General features: G+C 39.3%; 1 non-coding gene across 1 annotated transcript; it reads left to right on the forward strand.

Moving 5' to 3' along the window:
- Positions 1-40: 40 nt before the first annotated feature.
- On the forward strand, positions 41-9743 carry LOC101283870 (uncharacterized). The gene is made up of 3 exons (XR_007477048.1): positions 41-373; positions 656-814; positions 4649-9743. It is a non-coding gene; the product is annotated as an uncharacterized LOC101283870 (transcript).
- The last annotated feature ends 4622 nt before the right edge of the window (positions 9744-14365 follow it).

The raw sequence follows: 14365 nt of genomic DNA on the forward strand, positions 1-14365 counted from the left end.
TGGTGGCGGCAGCTTCGTGAGCCACGTGACAGGCACCCTGCACTATATCTGTCAGGAAAGGGTTTCCCCGTGTGACTGTAGCCCAGGCAGCGTCGATAAAGCTTACAAAGGAGAGTGGTGGAAGATGAGGAGCCAGGAATTAAATTCTCTGGAAGCATGTGAGAAGCCATGAGAGGACTGCACCGTCTTTGTGCTCCTTCTACACACTTTGTGGGCACGTCTTGAGAGCGCAAGGCGAGTTAAGATGCAGCTGTTCGAGGGAGTCTCCGTCAGCTGAGCTGTTTGAAGAAGAATAAAGGGCACGCCCCAAACGGAAGCGCCTTCAGGACACTTCCCAGCGTCAACTTGAAAAAAAACGCGCAAGGGACGACCAGTGAGTTTATTCAGTGTCCTGCTGGGGACTGTGGCGTGGGAGACAGCCTCTCAGATACCTCAGAAGAGTTGTCTTGGGAGGCCAATAGATATGTGATTTGGAGGAGGGAGGTCCATGTAATCCAGCGTGTTATCTCCTAGAAGGTTATTGCTAGTCCCGAGGAACAGGTATCTTAAGTGAATGATTTTCGTGCATGGGAAGGTGTGAGAATCCAGGTTCATAAAAAAGTTTCTCTTGAAATATTTCTCACTATCTAAGGGCCTGTTTCTCCTGTTTTCCCAGAGCACGGAGTGCCACTTTCCTGATCTTCACCCTGAATTCCTTTCAGGATGCACTGTAGGTCAGCGACTGCAGTGGCCAGTGATTCAGTCCTTGCAGAATTGGATGGTGGGCAACGTCCTTCATTTTACACCAGGCTCCTATGCCAGCTGCTGCTGAAGGGTGAGTAGGATTTCTGATGGTGGTCGATAGGACATGGGGAGAGAACTTTGCGAGGAGGAGAAGCGGGCAGGGAAAAATCTCTGAAACATGGATGCATTTGATGTGTTTTAAGAGTGGACCAGAGTGTAGAGAGAGGGAGGATGAAGTATTTGCCAGTTTACTCTTAAACTCTGTTATGGATGCTGAATTTTATTAAAATGGCTCTACTGAACAGACCACTCTTCTTCCTTGCTGCGCAGTCTTTTTAATGGCTCCTTTCCCTCAGTATATACCTTAAGGGTTAGTGCTCCCAAAAAGTTTGTCCGAAGCCTTTCCTTTCACTCCACCCACTCATCTACACCATGGCTTTTAACTTCTATTTATATAAGGACCACTTCTAGATTATGAATCAGGATGGCTCCCAGTAAACTCCAGACTTGGGCACCCAACTGCCTTCTAGACCTCTGCCTCCATTAGGATATCTCACAATTATCTCAGACTCAACTTGTCCCAGACTCATCCTGTCATCCTTTTTCCTTAAAGGTACTCTTTTTTCTGTCTTTGTGTGTATCACTGAAGGACCCAGATCTAATCATCAGACTATAGAAACCTTCCCCTTCTCCTACACCTTACCATTACATGACTAAAGGCCTATTTACCACCTTTTTACCCAATAAGTATATCATATGTGCCTTTCAACAAAAAATAACAAGGCATACTAAAAGGCAAAAAACACAGTTTGAAGAGACAGAGCAAGCATTAGAACCAGACTTTGATATTGCAGTGATGTTGACATTATCAGGAATTTAAAATAACTATGATTAATATGCTGAGGGTGCTAATGGAAAAAATAGACAATATGCAAGAACAGATAGATAATGTAAGCAGAAAGATGGAAATTCTGAGAAAGAAACAAAAAGAAATGCTAGAAATTAAAATCACTGAAATGGAAATGAAGAATGCCTTTGGTGGGCTTTTTTTTTTTTTTTTTTTGCGATATGCGGGCCTCTCACTGTTGTGGCCTCTCCCGTTGCGGAGCGCAGGCTCTGGACGCGCAGGCTCAGCGGCCATGGCTCATGGGCCCAGCCACTCCGCGGCATGTGGGATCTTCCCGGACCGGGGCATGAACCCATGTCCCCTGCATCGGCAGGCGGACTCTCAACCACTGCACCACCAGGGAAGCCCTTTGTTAAAAAAAATATATATATTATTTATTTATTTATTTTGGCTGCATTGGGTCTTTGTTGCTGCACACAGGCTTTTCCCTAGTTGCGGCGAGTGGGGGCTACTCTTCATTCCAGTGCATGGGCTTCTCATTGCAGTGGCTTCTCTTGCGGAGCACAGGCTCTAGGCACACAGGCTTCAGCAGTTGCGGCACGCGGGCTCAGTAGTTGTGGCTCGTGGGGTCTAGAGTGCAGGCTCAGTAGTTGTGGTGCAAGGGCTTAGTTGCTCTGCAGCATGTGGCATCTTCCCAGATGAGGGATCGAACCCATGTCCCGTACATTGGCAGGCGGATTCTTAACCACTGAGCCACCAGGGAAGTGCCAGTGGGTTTATTTATAGATTGTACATAACTGAGGAAAAGATCTATGAGGTTGAAGATATGTCAGTTGAAACTTACTAAACTGAAAAGCAAACAGAAAAAAAAACTGAAATAAATGGAAAAGAATATCTAGGAGCTATGGGGTAACTACAAAAGGCATAACGTATACATAATGAGAATGCCAGAAGAAGGAAGAGAAAGAAACAGGAGCAATATTTAGAGCAATAATGATTGAGAATTTCCTCAAGTTAATGTCAGACACTGAACCACAGATTAAAGAAGCTCAGAGAACACCAAGGAGGCTAATGCCAAAAAACAAAACAAAAATAAACAAACGAAAAAACTACACCTAGGCATAACATATTCAAATGACAGAAAATCAAAGATGAAAAAATCTTGAAAGAAGCCAGAGGGAAAAAAGCACCTTACCAAAAGAGGAGCAAAGATAAGAATTACAACCAATTTCTCCTCAGAAATCACCTATGCAAAAACATAGTGAAGTGAAGTATATAAGTGTTGAGGGAAAAAAACCTTCCAATCTAGAATTCTGTGTCCTGTGACTTTATCCTTTAAAAGTGAAGGAGAGATAAAGACTTTCTTAGACAGAGAACCATTGAGGAAATTTGTTGCCAGAAGACCTGTCTTACAAGAAGTGTTAAAAGAAGTTCTTCAGAGAGAAGGAAAGTGAGTCAGGTCAGAAACTCAGATCCAAATAGAGAAAGGAAGGGCAATAGGGAATGAATAAGTGAAGGTAGAATAAAAACTTTTATTTTTCTTTATTGATTTAACAGATAACTGTTTGTTCAAAATAATAATAGTGGGACTTCCCTGGTGGTCCAGTGGTTAAGAATCTGCCTTCCAATGCAGGGGACACGGGTTCGATCCCTGGACAGGGAACTAAGATCCCACGTGCTGCAGGGCAGCTAAGCCCGTGTGCCACAACTAGAGAGCCTGTGAGCCTCAACCACTGAGCCCACATGTCACAACTGGAGAGCCTGTGCACTGCAGCTACTGAGCCCCCACACTCTGGAGCCCATGAGCCACAACTAGAAAGAAGCCCGTTCACCACAATGAAGAGCCTGTGTGCCGCAACAAAAGATCCCGCATGCCACAACTAAGACCCAACGCAGCTGAATAAATAAATAGTTGAAAATAACCTAGCTCCAATTCCATCTTCTCATTAAAAAAAGTAATAACAGCAAGAACATTTGATGATTATAGTTATGTATAATTGAAGTGGATGACAGCAATGATACAAGGGATTAGAGGGCGGAATTAGGATTATTTTGTTATTGTAAAGTATTAGTACTACCAAAGAATCCAATATTGCTATTTGAAGGTGAACTTGGATTAGCTGTAAATATGTATTGCAAACTCTAGGGCAACCACTAAATTTTTTTTTTTTCGGTATGCGGGCCTCTCACTGTTGTGGCCTCTCCCGTTGCGGAGCACAGGCTCCGGACGTCAGGCTCAGCGGCCATGGCTCACGGGCCTAGCCGTTCCACGGCATGTGGGATCTTCCCGGACCAGGGCACGAACCCGTGTCCCCTGCATCGGCAGGCGGACTCTCAACCACTGCGCCACCAGGGAAGCCCCCTAAATTTTTTTAAAGAAGTATATGGGAACATATGTATATGTATAACTGATTCACTTTGTTATAAAGCAGAAACTAACACACCATTGTAAAGCAATTATACTCCAATAAAGATGTAAATAAATAAAGAAGTATAGCTGATATGCTGAGAAAGAAGGAAACATGGAATCATGTAATATACTGCATTAACACCAGAGAAGGTAGAAAAGGAGAAGACAAAAACGGTAACAAAGAAGAAGGACAACGAATAGGAAACAGTAACAAATATGATAGATAGTAATCCACCTATATCAGTAATCACTTTAAATGTCGATAGTCTAGATGCACCAATTAAAAGATAGAGACTGTCAGTATGAATCAAAAAACAAGTCCCAAATATATTTTATATACAAAAACCAACTTTAAATATAAAGACACATATAGGTTAAAAGTAAAAAGATGGAGAAAGATATAACATGCTAACACTACTCCAAAGAAAGCTAGAGTAGCTGTATTAATCTCAGACAGCAGATTCAAAGCAAGAAATATTATGAGGTATAAAGAGAGGCATTACATAATGATAAAGGGGTAAAAATGTAAGAATTCTCAGCAAAATATTATCAGATTGAATTCAGTAATTAATAAAAAGAGTTATATGGCACAACCAAGGGATTTATCTCAGGTATGCAGCCTGTTTCAACATTTGAGAATCAACTAATGTAATTCATTTCATTAACAGGCTAAAGAAGAAAAATCGCACAATCATATTAATAGATGCAGGAAAAACATTTGACAAAATCCGACACCCATTCATGATGACAACTCTAAGGAAACTAGGAATGGGGGGAAAGTTCTCAACTTGATAAAGAACATCTACAACAAATCTACAGCTAACAATGTACTTAATGATAAGAAAGTATTTAGAAGCTTTCCTACTAAAATCAGGCACAAGGCAAGGCTATCCCCCCTCACCACTCCCTCTCAGTATCATACTGGAAGTCCTAGCTAACACAGTAAGACAAGAATAGAAAATAAAAGATACACTGATTGGCAAGGAAGAAATAAAGCTGTCTTTGTTCACAGATGACATGACTGTCTAAGAATCCACAAAAAACTTGTGGAACTAATAAACGACTATAGCAAGGTTGAAGGATACAAGGTGGTATACAAAAGTCAGTTGCTTTCCTATATACCAGCAATGAACAAGTGGAACTTGAAATTAAAAACAATACAATTTACATTAGCATGGGAAAAATGAAATACTTAGATATAAATTTAACAAAATATGTACCAGATCTATGAAGAAAAACTGCAAAACTGATGAAAGAAACCAAACAAGAACAAAATAAATGGAGAGATAGTCCAGATCATGGATAGGAAGACTTATTTATTTATTTGGATGTGCCGGGTCTTTAGTAGCTTCACACAGGATCTTTGTTGTGGTGTGCAGGATCTAGTTCCCTAACCAGGGATTGAACCTAGGCCCCCTGCGTTGGGAGCACGGACTGCCAGGGAAGTCCCTGGTTAGGAAGACTTGATATTGTCAAGATGTCATTTCTCCCCATCTTGATCTGTAGATTCAACCCAATTCCAATCAAAATCCCAGCAAGATATTTTTGTGGTTATTGACAAACTGACTCTAAAGTTTGTACGGAGAGGCAAAAGACCCAGATTAGTCAACTCAATATTGAAGGAAAAGAGGAAAGTTGGAGGACTGCCACCCCCCAACCTCAAGACTTACTATAAAGCTATAATAATCAAGACAGTGTGGTATTGGCAAAAGAATAGACACATCAGTGAAACAGAATAGAGAGCCCAGGCATAGACCCACATAAATAAAGTCAATGATCTTTGACAACATAGCAAAGAAAATACAATGGAGAAAATACAGTCTTTTCAAAAATGGTACTGTAACAACCGGACATTCACATGCAGAAAAATGAATCTAGACACAGACCTCACAAAAATTAAGTCATAATGGATCATAGACCTGAATGTAAAATGCAAAACTATAAAACTCCTAGAAGATAACATAGGAGAAAATCTAGATGACCTTTGGTATGGTGATGACTCTTAAAATACAATACCAAAGGCATGATCCATAAAAGGAATAATTGATAAGCTGGACTTCATTAATATAAAACAACATTTCTATTCTGTGAAAGACACTGTCAAGAGAATAGGGGAAGCCACAGATTTGGATAAAATATTAACAAAGCATATCTGATCAAGGGCCATTTTCAAAATATACAAATAACAATAAGAAAACAAAAAACCCAATTAAAAATGGGGTGAAAGGTCTGAACATATTGCTCATTAAAGAAGCATATGGCAGCTAAGCATATGAAAAGGTATTCAACATCATGTGTCATTTGGGAATTGCAAATTAAAACAATAAGGTACTACTACACACCTGTTAGAATGGCCAAAATCCAAAACACTGACATCACCAAATGCAACAGGTATTCTTATTCATTGTTGGCGGGAATGCGTAATGATACAGCCACTGTGGAAGACAGTTTGGTGATTTCTTACAAAACTAAACATATTCTTACCATGTGATCTAGCAATCCTGTTCCGTGGTATTTACCCAAAAGTTGAAAACTCATGTCCACACAAGTTTTATAGCAGCTTTACTCATAATTGCCAAAACTTGGAAGCAACTAAGATATCCTTCAGTAGGTGAATGGATAAACTGTGGTTCAGCTAGACCATGTAATATTATTGAGCACTAATAAGGAATGAGCTATTAAACCCTGAAAAGACATGGAGGAATCTTAGATGCATATTACTAAGTGAAAGAAGCCAATTCGAAAAGGCTACATACTGTGTGATTCCAACTATACATTTAACATTCTGGAAAAGAAACCTATGGAGACAGTAGAAAAATCAGTGATTGCCAGGGGTTAGTGGGGAGGGAGGGCTGAATAGGTGGAACAGAGAACATTTTTAAGGCAATGAAACTATTCTGTTATGATACTACATGGTAGATATATATCATTATACATTTGCCGAAACCTGTGGAATGAACAACACCAAGAGTGAACCTTAACATAGGAGTTTGGGTGATAATGGTGTGTCAAAGTAGTTCATCAGTGTAGCAAATGTACCAGTATTGTGGGGAACGTTGATAGTGGGAGAGGTTGTGTGTGTGCGGTAGGGAGGAGGAGGTACTCTGTATCTGTGGGAACTCTGTATTTCTACTCAGTTTTGCTGTGAACCTAAAACTGTTCTAAAAAATAAAGTGTATTAAAAAATAACAGGGCTTCCCTGGTGGCGCAGTGGTTGAGAGTCCACCTGCCGATGGAGGGGACACAGGTTCGTGCCCCGGTCTGGGAAGATCCCACATGCTGCGGAGCGGCTGGGCCCGTGAGCCGTGGCTGCTGAGCCTGCGTGTCCGGAGCCTGTGCTCCGCAACGGGAGAGGCCACAGCAGTGAGAGGCCCGTGTACCGCAAAAAAAAAAAAACAACAAAAATAATAGACAGGAATTACAAGTAGATGTTTAAGTCTCATCTACTTTCTATGAGAAGACAAAATTGATACAAGGTGAAATCAGAGGCCCTCAGTCTCATTAGAGAATTTGCTAGTGTGGACTAAATTAGAAATAGCCTGAGCAGGTAGGAGATACAGGTGATCTTTCCAGATACAGATCACAAAATGGGTATAGCAGAAAAATATAGAAGTATTGAGGAATCTCAACCTCCTGGCAGCATTTGGAAGCAGGCCCTTTGTTAAATTCTTGACCTACTGTGCTCTCCATTTCATTGAATAGAAGAGAGGAAACAATGAATGATACTGTTAACTTGTACTTAATTCTAACTCTTAAGATAATTCAGCTTATTTTTAAATTTTATTTTATTTTTATTTCTGAGATATGCATTTTAAAGTAATAACTAGAATTATGACTTATACTATTATACCAGAACATGTAAGATTTTTAGGAATTTCATCTAATGTCTGAAACATTTATATTTAAATTTATTTTTAATTCAGCTCATTTTGAACTGAAGGGCTTATTAGGTGAAAATGACCTGTCATTTTAGACTTTGTAACATGCAAGTAAGTGTACACTAGAGATAGTCAAACAGACTTCAAAAAGTTGAAGCATATTTCATAGAGCTCACAAGAAATAAAGATAAGTATTGAATGCATTGAAGGAAGAGTTCATGAAGCCATAAATGTCTGCTACATTTTGAGGGGAACTTTTTTTGTTTTTTGTTTTACCAGCTTCAGTTGACATTGCTTGGGTACATACTCCATTAGAGAGGTAGAGATAGCCCTTGCTATGGCCCCTCTGAATTGGAACAGGAAACTGAACTGCCACAGATGGGTTAAACACAGGGGAGCCAGAAGTGGTTGGTACTAATTCTATTAAATACTGAGGCTCGAAATCTACCCATCAAATCCTTTCTCTTGGGAAAGCACACATACACATAGCATACAAAGTAGATGGACACCTAGTTTGCAGCTGCAAATCTGAATTGTGTTGTGCAGTTTTTCCTGTTATTTTTCAAGACGAACACATATCACAGAATTAGGGGGTCAGAGACTCCTTGGGTGGTGCTACGATCCCAAAGAAGTAAATTTTCCTTATGTTTTTTTGTAGGTAATGTATTATAAGTTATCCATTAGTGTAAGTAACCTGAACATATCTTTTCCTGATTGGAACTGTGGAGACTCTGGAAAACCTGACAGGCTGGAGAAGTACAGGCATACCTCATTTTATTGTGCTTCACTTTATTGCATTTCACAGATACTGAATTTTTAAAAATTGAAGGTTTGTGGCAACCTTGTGCTGTCAGTTGATGGTTAGCATTTTTTAGTGATAAAGTTAGGTATGTACTTTTTTAAAGACATAATGCTATTGTACACTTAATAGACTACAGTGTAGTATAAACATAACTTTTATATGCACTGGGAAACCAAAAAAAAAAAAAAAAAAACCTCATGTGACTCACTTTATTGCCACATTCACTTTATTGCAGTGGTCTGGAACCAAACCTGCAATGTCTCTGAGGTATGCCTGTACAAGGGATAGTTTCATGATTAAATGTAACAGGAAGTTAAAATGGAACTTTTCATTTTGTCTCAGTTTTGGCTAAAAACTCCAAGGCCAAGCAATATAGGTGCCAAAATTACCCTCACATTCTAAAGCAAGGTACTAGAGTACCTTATGTAGGACATGCTAAGAGACATCTTCTGTCAGCATTAGCTCATCTCCTATCTCTCAGCTATATAAGGGAGGGTAGAGAATCCATGGGGAAGGGCAGAAATGGTTTGGAGGGAGAATTTCTTTGGAGAGAGTTGTCAGTGTGCTGTATATGCCCCTCCTACTTCCTGGTAAGTATGTTGGGAGCGCTTCCCCCTCATCTGAAGCCAAGAGAAGAAAAACACTCAAAAAGCTTGAAGTATTTTCTCTGAAACGTGGAAGATGCAAGGTCTGTTACCTGAAATAAATTTAAGGCTGGTGGCAGAATGAAGTAGAGCAGAGTTTAGTGGGGACAAGGACACAAGTGTGTTTCCCATGGACCAAAGGTGGAAACTGCAAAGGGATACAATTGTAGATTATTTTAAAAGGAGCTTCATCACAGAAATCCATCTGGAGAGGTAAGGTGACCCTTGTGGAAGCAAGGGGTTGAAGGCAGCGTCTTAGTTGTCCAGTTGTAGAAAGAATCATCCCTATAAAGGAGTTGCAGGTAGGAGATCCCTACTGGGTCAGAGGATTCTTTGTGAAACCCACAGAAATTCCCCACTCAAGAAGGAATTCTGTATCTAAAAGATGCTGCACCCAAAGGACACCAATATCAGATTGCAACAGTATTGGTTGTATAAAATGTAGTCTTTTCCTCTAAATTTCTCCTCTTTTCCAGGCTGGACAATTGAGGGGGCTTGAAGCAGTAGCTAGCAAGAAGTGGGAGGAGATGGAGCACAGAAGGGAGAAGAAGTAAGTCCCTCACTCCTTCTCTACTGTGGACTTAATTTCCTGTAGCAGTAATGGCAGTCAAGCCAGTGGCGGTGTCCTCTGTCCAGGGGTGGAATTGATGGTTCAGTCTGCGGCATCTTGAACCTGAGGTCAAGAAAAATGGTGATCAGATCAGTTCTGCTGCCTGGGTTTGGACATAATTTCAAGCTATAAATCTCTGAAAGTGTTTTCTAGTCCTCTTGATAGTTCTAGGACTTGCCCAATAATAAATTCCTTATCATTATAAATTAGCCAGAATTGATTCCTGTGACTTGCAATGAAGTCAGTCAAAAGCAGTATCAGGAATTTTGCAAGAAAACAGACCATCAGGGGAATGGGTCAGTCTGGGATTAATTATCTGACCTGTTGAGGCTGAAAGCAGTGAAAATCCAGTTGATATTAAGGAGTAGATTATCTCTAGGTATGCAGGGGTGGAACAGTTAATAGAAAATCAACTCTGATTTACTGGAAATAAGTAAGAAAGTATTAAAGGCAAAGCCTTAGGGACCACAAGATTTTTGCTGTAGAAGAGTGTTAAAGTACATGAGCCATTCAAAGCCTGTGGCGGGTAGATGGTTGCTTCCGAAAGTGCTGGACATTTTAATGAAAGAGAATGGTAAATTCTGCTGCTCAATGATGTCAAGGCTCTAGTTCAACTTCTCTGCCAGTCTCGTCTTTCCCATCATGGTTGCAAGATGGCTGCTGCAGCTCCAGACTGTTATGTCCTTACATGACAGTATCCAAAGGCAGGAAGGAAAGGGTCTTTTCTCCGCTCCCCACTTTTTTTCTTTTAAAAAAATTGAAGTATAGGGAATTCCCTGGCGGTCCAGTGGTTAGGACTCTGTGCTTCCACTTCAGGGGACAAGGGTTCCATCCCTGGTTGGGGAACTAAGATCCTGCAAGCTGCGTGGCATGGCCTAAATAAATAAATAAAAATAAAAATTGAAGTATAGTTGATTCACAATGTTGTGTTAGCTTCCGGTATACAGCAAAGTGATTCAGTTATACATATATATACATATTATTTTTTGTATTCTTTTCCATTATGGTTTATTACAGGATATTGAATATAGTTCCCTGTGCTATACAGTAGGTCCTTGTTGATTATTTTACATATAGTAGTTTGTATCTGCTATTTCAAACTGCTACTTTATCTCTTCCCCACACCCTTTCTCCTTTGGTAACCATAAGTTTGTTTTCTATGTCTGTGTTTCTGTTTCATAAATAAGTTCATTTGTGTCATATTTTAGATTCCACACATAAGTGATATCATATGGTATTTGTCTTTCTCTTTCTGACTTACTTCACTTAATATGATAATCTCTAAGTCCATCCATGTTGCTGCAAATGGCATTATTTCATTCTTTTTTATGGCTAAGTAGTACTCCATTGTATATATGTAGTGGAATATATATATATATATATATATATATATATATGTAGTGGAATTGCTGGGTCATATGGTAGTTCTATTTTTAGTTTTTTAAGGAACCTCTATACTGTTCTCCATAGTGGCTGTATCAATTTACATTCCCACCAACAGTGCAGGAGGGTTCCCTTTTCTCCACATTCTCTCCAGCATTTATTGTTTGTATATATATATATATATATTTTTTTTTTTTTTTTGGTGGTATGTGGGCCTCTCAGTATTGTGGCCTCTCCTGTTGCAGAGCACAGGCTCCGGACATGCAGGCTCAGTGGCCATAGCTCACGGGCCCAGCTGTTCTGCGGCATGTGGGAACTTCCCGGACTGGGGCACGAACCCATGTCCCCCGCATCAGCAGGTGGACTCTCAACCACTGCGCCACCAGGGAAGCCCGTCTGTAGATTTTTTGATGGCCATTCTGACTGGTGTGAGGTGATACCTCATTGTAGTTTTGATTTGCATTTCTCTAATGATTAGTGATGTTGAGTATTCTTTCATGTGTTTGTTGGCAATCTGTATATCTTCTTTGGAGAAATGTCTATTTAGGTCTTCTGGACCTAAATTTTTGGATTGGGTTGTTTGGTTTTTTTTTTGATATTGAGCTGCATGAGCTGCTTGTAAATTTTGGAGATTAATCCTTTGTCAGTTGCTTCATTTGCAAATATTTTCTCCCATTCTGAGGGTTGTCTTTTCGTCTTGTTTATGGTTTCCTTTGCTGTGAAAAAGCTTTTAAGTTTCATTAGGTCCCATTTGTTTATTTTTGGGTTTATTTCCATTACTCTAGGAGGTGGGTCAAAAAGGACCTTGCTGTGATTTATGTCATAGAGTGTTCTGCCTATGTTTTCCTCTAAGAGTTTTATAGTGTCTGGCCTTACATTTAGGTCTTTAATCCATTTTGAGTTTATATTTGTGTATGGTGTTAGGGAGTGTTCTAATTTCATTCTTTTACATGTAGCTGTCCAGTTGTCCCAGCACCACTTATGGAAGAGGCTATCTTTTCTCCATTGTATGTTCTTGCCTACCTTGTCATAAATTAGGTGACCATATGTGCGTGGGTTTATCTCTGGGCTTTCTATCCTGTTCCATTGATCTATATTTCTGTTTTTGTGTCAGTACCATACTGTCTTGATTACTATAGCTTTGTAGTATAGTCTGAAGTCAGGGAGCCTGCTTTCTCCAGCTCCATTTTTCCTTCTAAAGATTGCTTTGTCTATTCCTGGTCTTTTGTGTTTCCATACAAACTTTGAAATTTTTTGTTCTAGTTCTGTGAAAAATGCCATTGGTAGTTTGATAGGGATTGCATTGAATCTATAGATTGCTTTGGGTAGTATAGTCATTTTCACAAGGTTGATTCTTCCATTCCAAGAACATGGTATATCTCTCCATCTGTTTGTATCATCTTTAATTTCTTTCATCAGTGTCTTATAGTTTTCTGCATACAGGTCTTTTGTCTTGTTAGGTAGGTTTATTCCTAGGTATTTTATTCTTTTTGTTGCAGTGGTGCATGGGAGTGTTTCCTTAATTTCTCTTTCAGATGTTTCATCATTAGTGTATAGGAATGCAAGAGATTTCTGTGCGTTAATATTGTATCCTGCTCCTTTACCAAATTCATTGATTAGTTCTAGTAGTTTTCTGGTAGCATCTTCAGGATTCTCTACATATACAGTATCATGTCATCTGCAAACAGTTACAGTTTTACTTCTTCTTTTCCAACTTCTATTCCTTTTATTTCTTTTTCTTCTCTGATTGCTGTGGCTAAAACTTCCAAAACTATGTTCAGTAATAGTGGTGAGAGTGGACAACCTTGTCTTGTTACTGATCTTAGTGGAAATGGTTTCAGTTTTTCACCATTGAGAATGATGTTGGCTGTGGGTTTGTCATATATGGCCTTTATTATGTTGAGGTAAGTTCCCTCTATGCCTCCTTTCTGGAGGGTTTTTATCATAAATGAGTGTTGAATTTTGTCAAAAACTTTTTCTGAATCCATTGAGGCGATCATATGTTTTTTTTCCTTCCATTTGTTAATATGGTGTATAACATTGATTGATTTGCGTATATTGAAGAATCCTTGCATTCCTGGGATAAACGCCACTTGATCATGGTGCATGATCCTCTTAATGTGCTGTTGGATTCTGTTTGCTAGTATTTCGTTGAGGATTTTTGCCTCTATGTTCATCAGTGATACTGGTCTGTAGTTTTCTTCTTTTGTGACATCTTTGTCTGGTTTTGGTATCAGAGTGATGGTGGGCTCGTAGAATGAGTTTGGGAGTGTTTCTCTCTCTGCTGTATTTTGGAAGAGTTTGAGAAGGATAGGTCTTAGCTCTTCTCTAAATGTTTGTTGGAATTCGCCTGTGAAGCCATCTCTTCCTGGGCTTTTGTTTGTTGGAAGATTTTTAATTACAGTCTCAATTTCAGTGCTTGTGAATGGTCTGTTCATATTTTCTATTTCTTCCTGGTTCAGTCTCGGAGGGTTGTGCTTTTCTAAAAATTTGTCAGTTTCTTCCAGGTTGTCCATTTTATTGGCATAGAGTTGCCTGTAGTAATCTCTCACGATCCTTTGTATTTCTGCAGTGTCACTTGTTACTTCTCCTTTTTCATTTCTAATTCTATTGTTTTGAGTCTTTTCCTTTTTTTCTTGATGAGTCTGGCTAATGGTTTATCAATTTTGTTTATCTTCTCAAAGAACCAATTTTACTTTTATTGACCTTTGCAATCGTTTCCTGCATTTCTTTTTCATTTACTTCTGATCTGATCTTTATGATTTCTTTCCTTCTGCCAACTTGGGGTTTTTTTGTTCTTCTTTCTCTGATTGCTTTAGTGTAAGGTTAGGTTGTTTATTTGAGATGTTTTTTGTTTCTTGAGGTAGGATTGTATTGCTATAAACTTGCTTGTTAGAACTGCTTTTGTTGCATCCCATAGGTTTTGGGTCGTTGTGTTTTCATTGTCATTTGTTTCTCGGTATTTTTTGATTTTCTGTTTGATTTCTTCAGTGACCTCTTGGTTATTAAGTAGTGTATTGTTTAGCCTCCATGTGTTTGTATTTTTTACAGATTTTTTTCTTGTAATT

The sequence above is a fragment of the Orcinus orca genome, chromosome 4, assembly GCF_937001465.1.
Source record: "Orcinus orca chromosome 4, mOrcOrc1.1, whole genome shotgun sequence".
NCBI classification, from domain to species: domain Eukaryota; kingdom Metazoa; phylum Chordata; class Mammalia; order Artiodactyla; family Delphinidae; genus Orcinus; species Orcinus orca.